At 51.3% G+C, this 13,836-nt stretch overlaps 1 pseudogene; it reads right to left on the reverse strand.

Annotated features, from left to right (window-relative positions):
- Positions 1 to 3,851: 3,851 nt before the first annotated feature.
- Positions 3,852 to 12,334, reverse strand: LOC136003712 (olfactory receptor 14J1-like; annotated as a pseudogene).
- Between the last annotated feature and the right edge of the window lie 1,502 nt (positions 12,335 to 13,836).

Below are 13,836 nucleotides of genomic sequence, written 5' to 3' on the forward strand. Positions count from 1 at the left end.
GGGTTAGATTGTTTTTGAATCCTTGTAGTAGTTTGGTTCACGTTAGTTGAAAAAACGGCAGCCTGCTCGGCAGCAGCTACAGCTGCCTGCCTGCTTCAGCAGCAACTCTAAATACCTGTCAGCAACCACACTTTTGCATTAACCTTTTCTTGCCTGAAATGTTAAACCACTACCTGTTAAAAACTTTTACATGAACACGATAAAAAAAATACATAGAACACCATCTGCCCTCATCACACACACATACGTATGGGATCCCACAAGCACACTCCACACAATTACAATATTTGAAACACAAAATTCAGGCAATCATTACTCCCACTACACAGTCCCACATACAGAACGTGGCACAAGGACTCTGTGAAGACTATCGGGAAACCAGCTCCAACAAGCATCATTGCAGTGTGAGGTGGCAGGCTCAGCCCTAGCGAGCGTCCCCGCAGAGGCTCTCCTCCCTCCTCACAGGCTTGGGCTTTTATACTGACCAAAATGCACACTCATTCTGACACAGGTGGCCAGCCTACGTCAGAAGTGGCCAGCAATATCTATAAAGGTTTCCAAGCATCAAATAATCAAAGACATTTTTGCGAACTTCTAGTACATGAGTATCGCAGAGAGACTGTTTCAAATGAGTTGTATATGGGACCCCAAGTCCACGGTCCGTCACAGTCCGCCACAGTCCGCCCGATACCCCTGATAAGGGCATACGAGGGACCTTCCCACCGCGGGTCTTGATCCAGCACGTACATCACAGGGAAAGCACACAATATATCTGCATCCCCCACCCATCTCACTTCTTCCTTTTCAGCTGCCCATTTATTATGAAGATCTGGGGGATATAAATCAGGCTTCTTTTCCAGCTCCATGTCAAAAGGATCATCCAGGTCAGCATCAGAATTAACAGGCGTCAGAAACTCAGGAGCAGCAACAGCAGACTGATGAGCACACACAGGCTCCTTCTTGGGGTCAGTAGGGCCCGGATCAAAAAGACTGTCTTCATCTCTGTCCTCAGTCTTTGCAGACGAGGCAGCAACTGGCAGAGGCTCAAGGGTGGCCAGGGGTGGGGGAGACACCGGGTTCCACAATCTCACCTTTTGACTTTAACGTCTCTAAAATAGTTCTCCAAATGACTAACAAATGTTTCACAGTGTCACTGCCTTTTGTGGCTGCGTCCCACAACTTAACCCTTGCACCATTCCACAAAGAGACTTCAGATACGGTAGACTCATCAGTCTCTGGATAATGCGTCTTTGACCATTTCAACATTAAATTTAAGTCTGTCTCTTTAAAGGTTGCTCCCTTCACCTTAAGGACTGAAAACATCCATAAAACAAAGACTACTTCCTTAGCGATTTTTTCCCAAGTCCCAAGCTCAAAGGCTTCTCCAACCCCCTGGATTAAGTCCTTCTCCTTAATCCAGAGCAACAATCTTTTTAGCATAGCTTCATCATACGTTATTCCTCTCGCAGAGAGGATATGTCGGAAAAGTTGAAGTACTGCATACTTATGTAGGCAGTTAGTAACTGTCCTCCAGTCTTTAGCACTTCTTTTTTTTTCGCTTGCTTGTTATCATCAATCACTCTATTCCAAAGTTCATCCCCAAACTTCCTCCATTCGGGTGGAGCAAATACATCGATAGCATCTCGGAAACAACCTAACTCTCTTGCATATTCTAACAGAGCCTTTAATCCCTTCGTTAAGTCCAATTCCTTATCCACTTGCCGCTTCTCTAAGAAGCACTTAAATAAATCATATGCTGCCTCTCTATCCATTATTACTCAATTATTACTAAACTTTTTCTCAACTCATAAGACGTTGGCGCCAGTGCAGCTCACCAGGAGGCAGATTAAATGCGGGCGGCGAGCCAAGTAAAATCCTGCTCAGGCTTTCGGAACCGACGCTGCCAGCAGCGAAGTGTTCTTTGCCTTCCGAAGGCTGCATTCTTCAGAGCTTTCCCGATCCGTGCTGTCTTCCCAGCCTTTAAAGGTACCTGGGTTCCTGTTCAAATCGGTCTGCTCCCCTCCTATTCCAGCTGTCTTCTCCGCTCAGGCAAGAAACAGCAACAGGGTCCCTAGTTCAGGCAGCAATTTGTTGCAGCAGGGAGGAATCAACACTACCATTGTGATCAATAAGCATGATTCGTTTATTGGGATTCTACCTTCGGTTAATATAACAGTGAATATGCAAAAACTAGGCACTTGATTGGTTCTGGCACAATTCTCTGTTTTTATGTGCTTATCTTGTTTATTAGTTACTGTCCTTGTCTGTAATTGGCCAGAGCATGGCGCTTCCCTCCAGATGTCCCTCAGTTCATTATCTGGTGCTAGTAACTCTGCACCATTCTCTAAACAAATGTAATATTTAAGCTCCTTGATAGGAACGAGACCCATCCCTGCCAGCCACCTCTCCATAAGGAGAGACAGCAATGTGTGTGTCACCCTACAAAGCTCACTGTGTGCTGAACATGCCCAGCAAAATCTTTCAATCCTACCTCTTTTCCTGTGGGAGCAGAGTTTAAACGTTCGTGCTTTACCCTGCTGTTCTCAGCAGGCAACAGGCACCAGAGCTGTTGGTATCAAATGCACTTTAAGGTAGGAAAGTGAGGAGAGACAGCATGTGAGTGTCACGTTTCAAAGCTTACTGTGTGCTGAAGATGGTGAGTGAGTTCTTTCTCTCCAGGCTATTTGGCTGTGGGAGCAGTGTTCAAACGTTCCTGCTTTACTCTGCTGTGCTCAGCCGAGAGCTGGCACCGGAGATGTTGGATTCAAATGCACTTTGAGGTAGGAAAGTGAAGAGAGACAGCAAAGAGTGTGTCACCCTTGCAAAGCTCACTGTGTGCTGAACATGCCCAGCAACAACTTTCAAACCTGGCTCTTTTCCTGTGGCCGCAGAGTTCAAACGTTCGTGCTTTACTCTGCTGTGCTCTTCCGACACCAGGCACTGGAGGTGTTAGATTCAAATAGACTTTGAGGTAGGAAAGTGAGGAGCGACAGCAATGTGTCACCGTTGCAAAGCTGACTCTGTGCTGAAGATGCCTATCAATATCATTCACTCCTGGATCTTTGGCTGTGGGAGCAGAGTTCAAACGCTCGTGACCTAACCTGCTTTGCTAAGCCGAGAGCAGGCCCTGCAGATGTTGGATTCAAATGGACTTTGAGGTAGGAAAGTGAGGAGCAGCAGCAATTTGTGCGTCACCCTTGCAAAGCTCACTGTGTCCTGAAGATGCCCAGAAACATGTTTCAAACCTGGCTCTTTGGCTGTGGGAGCAGAGTTCAAACGTTAGTGCTCTACTCTGCTGTTCTTACCAGACAGCAGGCACCAGAGATTTTGGATTCAAATGCACTTTGATGTAGGAAAGTGAGGAGCGACAGCAATGTGTGTGTAACTATTGCAAAGTTCACTCTGTGCTGAGGATGCCCAGCTACATCTTTCACTCCTGGGTCTTTGGCTGTCAGAGTGGAGACCAAACGCTTCCGCTCTATTCACTCTGCTGCAGATTCGCCGGGAGGAGATGGTAGAGAAGTTGCAAGCAATTCGATTTTTACGTGTAAATGCGAGGAGCTGGAGCAATGCAACTGGCACCACGACGGAGCTCACAGTCTACAGAATACACTCAGGTACACTTCTAACACTTTCAGCCCAATTTAGCCCAGCCCAGTTTATCCCAGTTCACACCAGGCAAAAAGCAGACATCACAGAGCTGAAGCAGCCAAAAAACTGATTTCATTCCCCTTCATTCTTGCCATGAGAGGACATATCACAGAGAAGTTGCTGCAAGATCATTTATTTTACTGAAATACAATAAGAGAGCCCCATTGATACAAAGTCTGTGGGTCAGACAAGGAGGGGAGATAGTGAAGTAACAGAGGTTGAAAACTGACGTGTCTTTGAAGACAACATCATCAAATGTGGAAACACCCCAATTGTAAAGCAGCAAAGACAGACATGGTCTGTCATGACCTACACTCGCAGGCCTTTCCAGGATGAAGCAGGCAGTTTATGGCTGCTGAAACACATCCAGTCACCAGCTTCCTCACAGCATCCCTGAGCTCCTGGTTCCTCAGGCTGATAGATGAGGGGGTTCATGGCTGGAGGCACCACCGAGTACAGTACTGACACCACCAGATCCAGGGATGGGGAGGAGGTGGAATGGGGCTTCAGGTAGGCAAATGTGGCAGTGCTGAGAAACAGGGAGACCACAGCCAGATGAGGGAGGCACGTGGAAAAGGCTTTGTGGCGTCCCTGCTCAGAGGGAATCCTCAATACTGCCCTGAAGATCTGCACATGGGAATCCACAATGAACACAAAAGAGCCAAGTGCCAAACACAAAACCAGCACAAGAAGCCCAAGTTTTCTGAGGTAGGATTGTGAGCAGGAGAGATTGAGGATCTGGGGGATTTCACAGAACTGCTCCACAGCATTGCCTCGGCAGAGGGGTAGTGAAAATGTATTGGCTGTGTTCACCAGAGCATTGAGAAACCCAGTGCCCCAGGCAGCTGCTGCCATGTGGACACAAGCTCTGCTGCCCAGGAGGGTTTCGTACTGCAGGGGCTTGCAGATGGCCACGTAGCCGTCGTAGGCCATGACAGTGAGAAGATAAAACTCAGCTGAAAATAAGAAGACAAAGAAAAAGACCTGTGCAACACAACCTGTGTCGGAGATGACCCTGGTTTCCCAGAGGGAATTGGCCATGGATTTGGGGACAATGGTGGAGATGCAGCCCAGGTCCAGCAGGGAGAGGTTGAGGAGAAAGAAGTACATGGGAGTGTGGAGGTACTGGTCGCAGGCTGTGCTGGTGATAATGAGGCCGTTGCCCAGGAGTGCAGCCAGGGAGATACCCAGGAAGAGCCAGAAGTGGCAGAACTCAGCTCCCGCGTGTCTGCGAATCGCAGGAGGAGGAACTGGTTGATGGAACTGCCGTTGGACATCTGCTGCCTCTGGGAATGGGGCACTGTCACAGGAGAAAAAGGCAGTGACAGGTTAGTGGAGACTTCTCAGGATAAAACCAGCTCATATCCTGTGAGATTTCCACCATCCCCTCAAATGCATTTTCCTGTTCCTGGTGCTGGTGTCTGAGTGTGCTGGCAGAAGCACTGTGGCTCCAAGGATTTAGATCTCTGCCACTGCAGGGGTTTCATAAAGCTGCTCTGTGAAAACTCCAATACCCAGGAGGGATGTCAGATGTAACAGACTTTCAGTGTCTGCACTCACAACTATGAAGATTGTGGCTACAGAGCAAAGCCTCAGTGTGATTTTATCAGGATTTTCTCAGAAGTTTCTCGTCTGTCAGGTGCCATTTTAGGTGTAGAAATCGTAATTGTTGTAACTGAATATGTGGTCAGTATTAGGCCAGGAGAGATGAAAGGGCTCAGCAGCCAGTGGATTACTGCATTGTCTGGAGAGCTGCAGAGTCCATCATTCTTGTTCCCAGATCTCCTGCTCAAGAGAGTTGCATGAACGCACCCTCCACAGCCCAACGTGCCTCTGCCTCTGCCCCAATGGGCTCCCTCCGGGGCTCCCTGGTGCTCCAGGGGAACACCATGGGAAACAGACGGAAGCAAGCCCTGATGTTCTCTCCCTCAGCTGGCACTCGCACAGCCTTCCTGCAGTGCCATTTCACTGATGACAGAGTTTGGTCTAAACAACAGGATTTTGGAGATCCATGGAACCATTTAGGTGGGAAATAGCATCATCTAATCTGCCATTAACAGAAAGCTGGAAAGTCAACACATTAACCATGTCCCTTAGAACACGCCTTTTATATACCTCCACGGATGGTGACACAACCACTTCTGCGGGCAGCCTGTTTCTTGTCATATCATTAGAAAGGACAGGCAGGCCAGGACATGCTGGGATTTCCTTTATCACTGCTGAAGGAGGGGATTCATCCTGGTCAGTTGAGACATCTCATCCTGGCATTGAAGCCCTGAGGCTGGAAGGGGACTCAGCTCCCTCACGTGAGCACCACAAACACGCAGGAGGTCTCACTTCCTCAGAAGCTGAAAACGTACCAATATAGACATGATGTCTTAATCAGAGGAGATTGCCAGACAGAACTGCAGCAACCACAGTGTGGCAAGTACTCCATGGTGCGGAAATTGAACTTCCATCTAAGGAATGTCAGAAACCAAGCAGAAACCAGACAAATTGGGTGTACTTGGTGGATAGCAGCAACGCAGTGATTCCTGCAGACACCTTCAGAAAAAAAGAACAAGGGCAGATGTCTCAGTCTAGGAAGAAATTGCATCAGCTTATGGGTCCTCCAGGGTACTGGAGGAAACATGGACCTGGATTCTCTGTCATTGCTCACCCACTGTACTCACTGTTATGAAAGGGTAAGCCATGGAAATGGAATAGAGAACATGAGGAAGCAGGAAATACCTAATACAGGAATTAAAACCATTCCAGTCCCTGGGGCCTGTACAGCCCCCCACCACCTTCTCATAGTAGAATGGGGTTTTGCTGTGAATGGCTCTTACTGTGACCTATTCAAACTGGCCCTGATGAACCAGAAAGAATATTAATGTTCAAGTACCCTCTTTCAAAGACACTGAACTGACATATTCTGAGTGGGAAAAGGGACTCCTTAGTCCCAGCAGTAAAAGAAACTGAGAACGCTGATCAAGAACAACCAATACATATAATCCATTCAATCGACTTGACTGTATCCCAAAGGGAACTGCTCCTCCGGATGGAGTTGCACAAACCCCCTGGAAGAAAACCCACAGCATGATGCTTTTTCCTCTTGTCCCATCCCTTGTTCCTTGGGAGTAGAGCCCAGCCCCTCCTGGCTCCATCCTCCTGTCAGGCAGTTGTAGGGAGCGACAAGGAACCCCTGAGCCTTCTCTTCCCCAGGTCCCTCAGCCATTCCCCATCATACTTGGGCTGCAGGCCCTGCACCAGCTCAGTTGCCCTTCTTTGGCCCCACTCCAGCACCTCAAACTCTCTCTTGTAGTGAGTACCCCAGAACTGAGCACAGGATTCAAGGTGCAGCCTCACCAGTGCTCAACTGCTGAAACCCCTGCCCTGGCCCTTCTGCCGCACTGGTGCTTATAGAGGCCAGGATGCTGGAGGCTTACGGGCTGCCTGGGCAGAAGCTGCTCACGCTCAGTTATATCAATCAGCAGTCCTTCCCTGTCCCTCCCAGTGCTCCCAGTCCCTGCCACAGGTGCTCTTACTCATCCCCCACCAGATCTCCTTTTTCTTTTGGTGTGACACCCCAAATTAGGCAAACCCAACTCTGGGGCTGGCCCCCTAGACTCCCTGATACAGTTTTCGTAGGAGGCTTGCCAGACTGGTCAAGGAGGCTTTAAACTAGATGTGTTGGGGGAGTGAGGCATCATTCCATCCCAACACACCCAGTCAGTTCCCAACACCTATAATAAAGGCTCGGAACAATGTAGATATATTCCAGCTGCTCCAGCCAGTGAGCCGGCTTCAATTGGATATTGTCTCAGATGCCTCTATACAAACGCCCGTAGCATAGGAAACAAACAAGTGGAGTTAGAGATGTGTGCATATCTACGGGGGTATGATATAATAGGCATTACAGAAACATGATGGGATGGCTCCTATGACTGGAGTGTTGGAATGGAAGTTTACAGGCTCTTTAGAAAGGACAGGCCTGGCAGGCAGGGAGGGGGAGTTGCCATTTATGTTAGGGATAGGCTGGAGAGTGTGGAACTCTGTCTGGGGACAGGTGAGCAATTTACAGAGAGTAAATGAACATGAGCCGGCTGCAGTGTGCGCTCGCAGCCCAGAAAGCCAACCGTATCCAGGGCTGCATCAAAAGGAGCGTGAACAGCAGGTCGAAAGACGTGATCCTGCCCCTATACTCTGCCCTCGTGAGACCTCACCTGGAGTATTGTTTGCAGTTCTGGTGTCCACAACATAAAAAGGACATGGAACTGCTGGAACAAGTCCAGAGGAGGGCCAGGAGGATGATCAGAGGACTGGAGCTCCTCCCTTATGAAGACAGGCTGAGGAAGTTGGGGCTGCTCAGCCTGGAGAAGAGAAGGCTGCGTGGGGACCTCATAGCAGGCTTCCAGTACCTGAAGGGGGCCTATAGGGATGCTGGGAGGGACTCTTCGTCAGGGACTGTACTGACAGAACAAGGGGTAACGAGTTAAAACTTAAAAGGGGAAGTTTAAATTGGATATAAGGAGGAAATTCTTTCCTGTTAGGGTGGTGAGACACTGGAAACGGTTGCCCAGGGAGGCTGTGAGTGCTCCATCCCTGGCGGTGTTCAAGGCCAGGTTGGATGAAGCCTTGTGTGGGATGGTTTAGTGTGAGGTGTCCCTGTCCACGGCAGGGGGGTTGGAACTGGATAATCTTGAGGTCCTTTCCAACCCTAACTCTTCTATGATTCTATGATTCTATGATACCAGGGAGTGGGGGAGTTGTGGATCCCAATGGCGTTTGGCTTAGAGGCAACAAGGAGCAATTTGGGGTTTGGTGGCATTCGACGGGGTGGGGGGGTGGAGCAGCTCTTTTGGGAAACCCCAGTTGGGAGCAGGGAGTTTGGTTGGGCCCCTCCAGAATTTTAGATTCCCGGGTTCATCTGGTGGGGCCTGGGGTGATGAAAGGGTGCGGGTGACTTTTGGCTTGCCCCAGGCTCCTTACCTCGGGGTCTTCCCTTCTCTTGTGCTGCTTCAGGAAGATTTGGGGTACCCCGGGATTTTTGGATGTACCAGAATTGCTCTGGGTGCCTCCAGAGCCCTTTGGGGGGGGCAGAGTGATTTTGCGTTCTCCCTTTATTTGGGTGCCCCTTGGGGGGATCTACCCCCTCTGACCCCCTGAATTAACCACTGAATGCAAAGCAATGTTGGGGTCCCACCAGTGGATTCTGGGTCCCAGAGCATCTTGGGGAACCTTCAGGGCGGGTGCTGGGGGGACTCCACTTTTCGGGACACGCCTTTTGCAGTTTTGTCCCACTGTGCTGAGCTGGGGGGGAGGGGTGGGGGTGGGGTGTGCTTTGGAGCTGGAGGCTTTGGGTTTGGGGGCCTTTTAGGGGGTCCCGGGAGGATTTTGGGGATTCAGGCTGGTCCCCAAAACTCTTTGGGGTGGCTCAGTTATTTGGTGGACACCCCATCTACCAAAAATGGGGTTCCATCTATCCCAGGGCAGCCAAATCTCATTGGATGTCCTAGGGAGTCCCATTGCCACAAGTGAGAGGAATCTGGGTGTTCAGAGGGATTTGGGGGTTAAAGGACCGTTTGAAAGTTTGGGGGGAGGTTCCCCAAATTTCACTATAGGAGGGACATTATACTGGGGGATCTCCGATGTGCCAAAACCGGGGGGTACCTTGGTCCCTGTGACACGTGGCAGGGCACCAACGGCCACCGGAATCAAACAAATCCCATTGGAGTCAAACCCGGGTTCATCAGGTTCCTAGCCTGGAGCACTGCAGGTACCCAGGTCCCCAGGCTGTCGCCTTGCCTTGGCTTTTGCAACTCTTGGATGCCATTTCCCGGTGCTCCCTGCACTCCCTCCCCGTCTCACACAGGCACAGAGTGGTTCAGGAGACCTCCTTTTTAATGGAAACAAGAAAAAACACTCATTAACTCTACTAGAAGAATCCTCACCCCTCAATGGTTCCCCTCTTCCTGCTGCTCCCACCCCACCTCACCCCTGCCCTGGACTACTCCTCCCCTGGCATCCCCTGGCTGGCTGTAAGAGCCCTGCACTTGATGGGTGGCTTTGGCAAGGTGCTCCCACCCTGTTTCATCCCCCACTTCATCCCCCACTTGTCTGCTCTGGTAGGCTGGGACGGTTCCACATCCATCTCTACAACCGTACATCGCCCATGGGGCTCCATCCCCATGGTGTTGAATGCTTCCAGGCTCAGGTTGGTATTGGTGGTCTCTGGGATAGTGTAGTTGGGGGTGAGCAGCTCCTCAGTCACTTGAAGGCTTTGGTTGTGGGGGGGCAGCAGAGGAGCTGGGGTGGATGCTGCTGCCCGGGATGGTGTTACTGCCCAGCGATGTCCCCATGGAGGTGGCCATGCTGGAGATATTCATCTGAGCAATCTGCTGCAGCATGTGCTCCTAGCTGGGAATGGATTTCAGCAGCACCGGGGCAGCTGGGGGCACAGTTGCATTTTTTTCCACTTGTGATGTTGCTGTCGTCAATTTTCATCCCCTGGTACTTTCATACCCACACACCTTGTCTGACCCACAGGCTTGGTGTCAGTGGGATCTCTCACTGTATTTGAGTAAAAGAAATGATCCTGCAGCAACATCTTCTCTGTGCTATGTCTTCCCACGGCAGGAATGAAGGGGAATGAAACCAGCTTTCTGGCTACTACAGCTCTGGGATGGCTGCTCTGTGCCTGGAGCAAGAATAACTCTTCAGGAGCCAAAGGGCCAGGGCTGTTGTGCTGGTGTGGGCAGACGGGATGGCATGGGGGGGCTGCAGACCTCTGAGGGTGTCGTGGGCAGGAGAGCAGGGGACACAGGTGTCCCTGCAGGGAACTGCCCTGCAATGGCACAGGCTGTGGCTTTCTGGCTGGGAGCAGCCCATGGGAATGATCTCAGTGGGCAGGAGCTGGACAGGAGTCAGGGTGTGCCCTGGCAGCAAGGGAGGACAGCAGCATCGTGGGCTGTATGACCCGGAGCACAGCAGGAGAACAAGGGAAGGGGTGCTCGGGAATACTCCATCCAGGTTTCAGATCACCAGTTCAGGAATTCTATTGGCAAGAAGGAGTGGGTTTAGCAGCAGGCCCTCAGGACAGGATTGACAGGAGCACTGTGCTGTGGGGATAGGCTGGGGGACTTGGGCTTGTCCAGCCTGGAGAAGGCAAGGCTGATGGGGAGCTGAGATCTTGGAAGTGAAGGCTGTCGGGGACTGGCTGCCTGTAACGGCAAGGAGGACGTGGAGAATACAGAGCCAAGCTCCTCACCATGGTGCCTGGTGAGAGGACAAAGGACAATGGGGGATAGTGACAGAGGAGAGGTTCAGCCAGGACAGAAGGAAACCTTGTTCCCATAGGCTCAGGTAAGTGCTGCATCAGGTCACCCAGAGAGGCTGTGCAGTCTCTGGCCTTGGGGATTTCCAACTCAGACTGAATCAAGCCTTGAACCTCTTCCTCTGATCCTGTTCCTGATAGGTTGGACTTGAGACCTCCTGGGGTCCATTCCAACATCCCAACCTCTGTTCTCTTATGATCCTACAATGATGGGCTTATGAAGGGCCAGAAAGATGCTTGAAGGGCTGGAGCATGTCTCTGATGATGACAGCTGAGAGAGCTGGGGTTGTTCAGCCTGGAGAAGAGAAGGCTCCAGGGAAACCTTAAAAAGCCCATACCAAAACAGAGCCAAAAGAAATCTAGAGAGGGACTTTTTGCAAGAACCTGTAGGGATAGGACAAGGGGGAATGGATATAAACTGAAAGAGGGCAGATTTGTATCAGACATTAGGAAGGAATTCTTTAGGGGAAAACCTGCGTGAGGGTTCTGAGGCACTGGGACAGGGTGCCCAGAGAAGCTGTGGCTGCCCCATCCCTGGCGGTCTTCAAGGCCAGGTTGGACACAGGGTCTTGGAGCACCCTGATCTAATGGACCACTCTAAATCACACCTATAACAACCAGAAACAACCTCGGAACACCTCAAAAAAAAACCCCAAACAACACCTGAAGGACACACTAAAACATCTCCAGAGCCCCCAGAACTCCACTGGAATCCCCCAAACTCCACATGTCCTTGTCCCCTCCCTGCTGTGGTGCTGTGATCTTAATCAAACCCTAACCCCTAAGCCTAAAACCTACCTATCCCTAACTTAACCCCTGTTCCTGACCGTGACTCTAGCCGTCACATTTAATAATAATTTATTATATAATTATAATTATTATGTATTATAATAACAGGAAGGCTTATCTATCTATATTACCATTACAAATTATACACTCTAACATAAATACTTTTGAGCCCGGTGGGCCCATAACACCTCCAGCCATAGAAAGTGGGGGAGTCAACAAGAAGGGACTGGTAGCAGCTTGGGTTGGGCTGGGTGCTGCTCAGTCAGTGCTGAGCGATTGTATTGGATATCACCGCTGGCTATAGCTGCTTTCTTTCCCCTTTTGGTTCCGTATCTCTCCCCTTGTTGCTCCAATATTATTAATAACAATAATACTAATATTACATTGTACTTGTTTTCAGTTCCTGATTTGCTCTCATCTCCACCCATGGATTTTACATTGTTCCCATTCTCCTCCCCATTCCACCCAGGTGCTGAGCGAGCGGCTGTTGGTGCTGAGTTCTCGGCTGGGTTTCAACACTGACCTTGTCTTGGCCCCTTTGCTGCGGCAGCAGGGGCTGGACGTTTGCACTTCTGGAGCTGGCCTCTTTGTATGGGCACGCGGCTTGAAGCAGCATTCTTTGGCTCAGTGGGTGCAGATCCCGAGTGCTCCTGGTGCTGGAGAAGTGCTTGCCAAGGGCAGGGGAGGCCCAGCAAGAGCTCCTCCCCTGGCCCTGTTGCTGGGGGAGCAGAGGGGCTCCCGTGGGCATTGCCGCAGTCAGGACTGCGCAGGTGTGCCCAGAGCCCACCAGCTCCTTTCCACATTGCGCAATGCCTGTGGGCTTCTGGGCTGTGCCTGCGCCTGCCAGGGCCTTTGTCACCTTGCATTGCTAGAGCCCAGCAGATCACTGGAGCCTTGTGCAATGCCGGGCGCTGGCCTGGCCTTTCCCAGAGCCCAACAGCACCACTCCTGCCTTCCGCAATGCCCGGTGCGCTTCCACTGGCCTTGCTGGAGCCAGGCAGGTCTCCTCGTGCTGGGCTCTCAGTGAAAGCACCAGCAGCTGCACTGCCCAGGGGCTGCTCCTGCTCTGAAACTTCTGGCACCAGCAGCTCCTTCACACAGAAGGCTCCTGCTTTGCCCCCAGCACCTCTGCAGGCAGAGCTGAGCTCCAAGCACATGAAAAATCCCAGCGCCTCCTCCTCACCCATCCCCTCCTCCTACAGCTGGCATGGCAACAGTACACCTCCTGACAGCTTCTCCTCCCTTCACAGCACGCACCCACAATGTGTTTCAAGCCAACACTACAACAGGATGTCAAAATCAAAGAACACGTACCTAGCAGCCAGGGGAGATGCAGCCTCCTGAGGGAGGGGTCTCCTCTCGCTCAGTGTGGGGGGCCCCGTCACATTGGACAAATCCACAGTGACTGCCACGGCTTTGTGATGGCGGCAGCATCGTGCCCATGGCCACTGGGCACCCAGGGGTGCTCCGGGAGTGGCCACGGAGGGAGCAGCCTCAGCCCTCTGCTGCCAGAGCCACAGAGTCACTTTCAGTGAGAGACAAACCTCCGGGCCCCACAGCAATCACGCACTGCTGTCCCGCAATCTTCACGCTCTCATCATCCTTCATCCCACAACCCCACAATAAAGGGACGGCTCCATCCCATCAAGTGCTTCCTTTTATTTTAGTTTGCATGGAAAACAAGCCAGATTCCTGCGATCCCTACACTGTGAACTATTATATGTGAGCACAAATCCTGCCAACTCAACAAACGGTCCTACAGTCAGACCCAGCAGCGCAGACCGCAGGGGCCAGCACTGCCTCGCTCCCCCCAACCATGAAGCCCCAGACAAAACCCCGCTGTGGAAAAGCAACCCTCAGCTGCAGACTGAGAATCTGCCCATGGCAGGGAAACCGCAGTGACCACAACTGCGGCCACAGGGAGCTGACGACAATGCTAAGGACCCAGGACCGGCACGGGACATACACGGAGGGAAGGACCCACATGGAAAACCTGGCAATCAGCAGCTGAAGGAGCAAGGCGCTGGTCTGAAATGAGCAGGAATTAGAAAGAGAGAAATAACTCACCCATCAGCCAGATC

This window comes from Lathamus discolor, chromosome 23 (assembly GCF_037157495.1).
Source record: "Lathamus discolor isolate bLatDis1 chromosome 23, bLatDis1.hap1, whole genome shotgun sequence".
NCBI classification, from domain to species: Eukaryota; Metazoa; Chordata; class Aves; order Psittaciformes; family Psittacidae; genus Lathamus; species Lathamus discolor.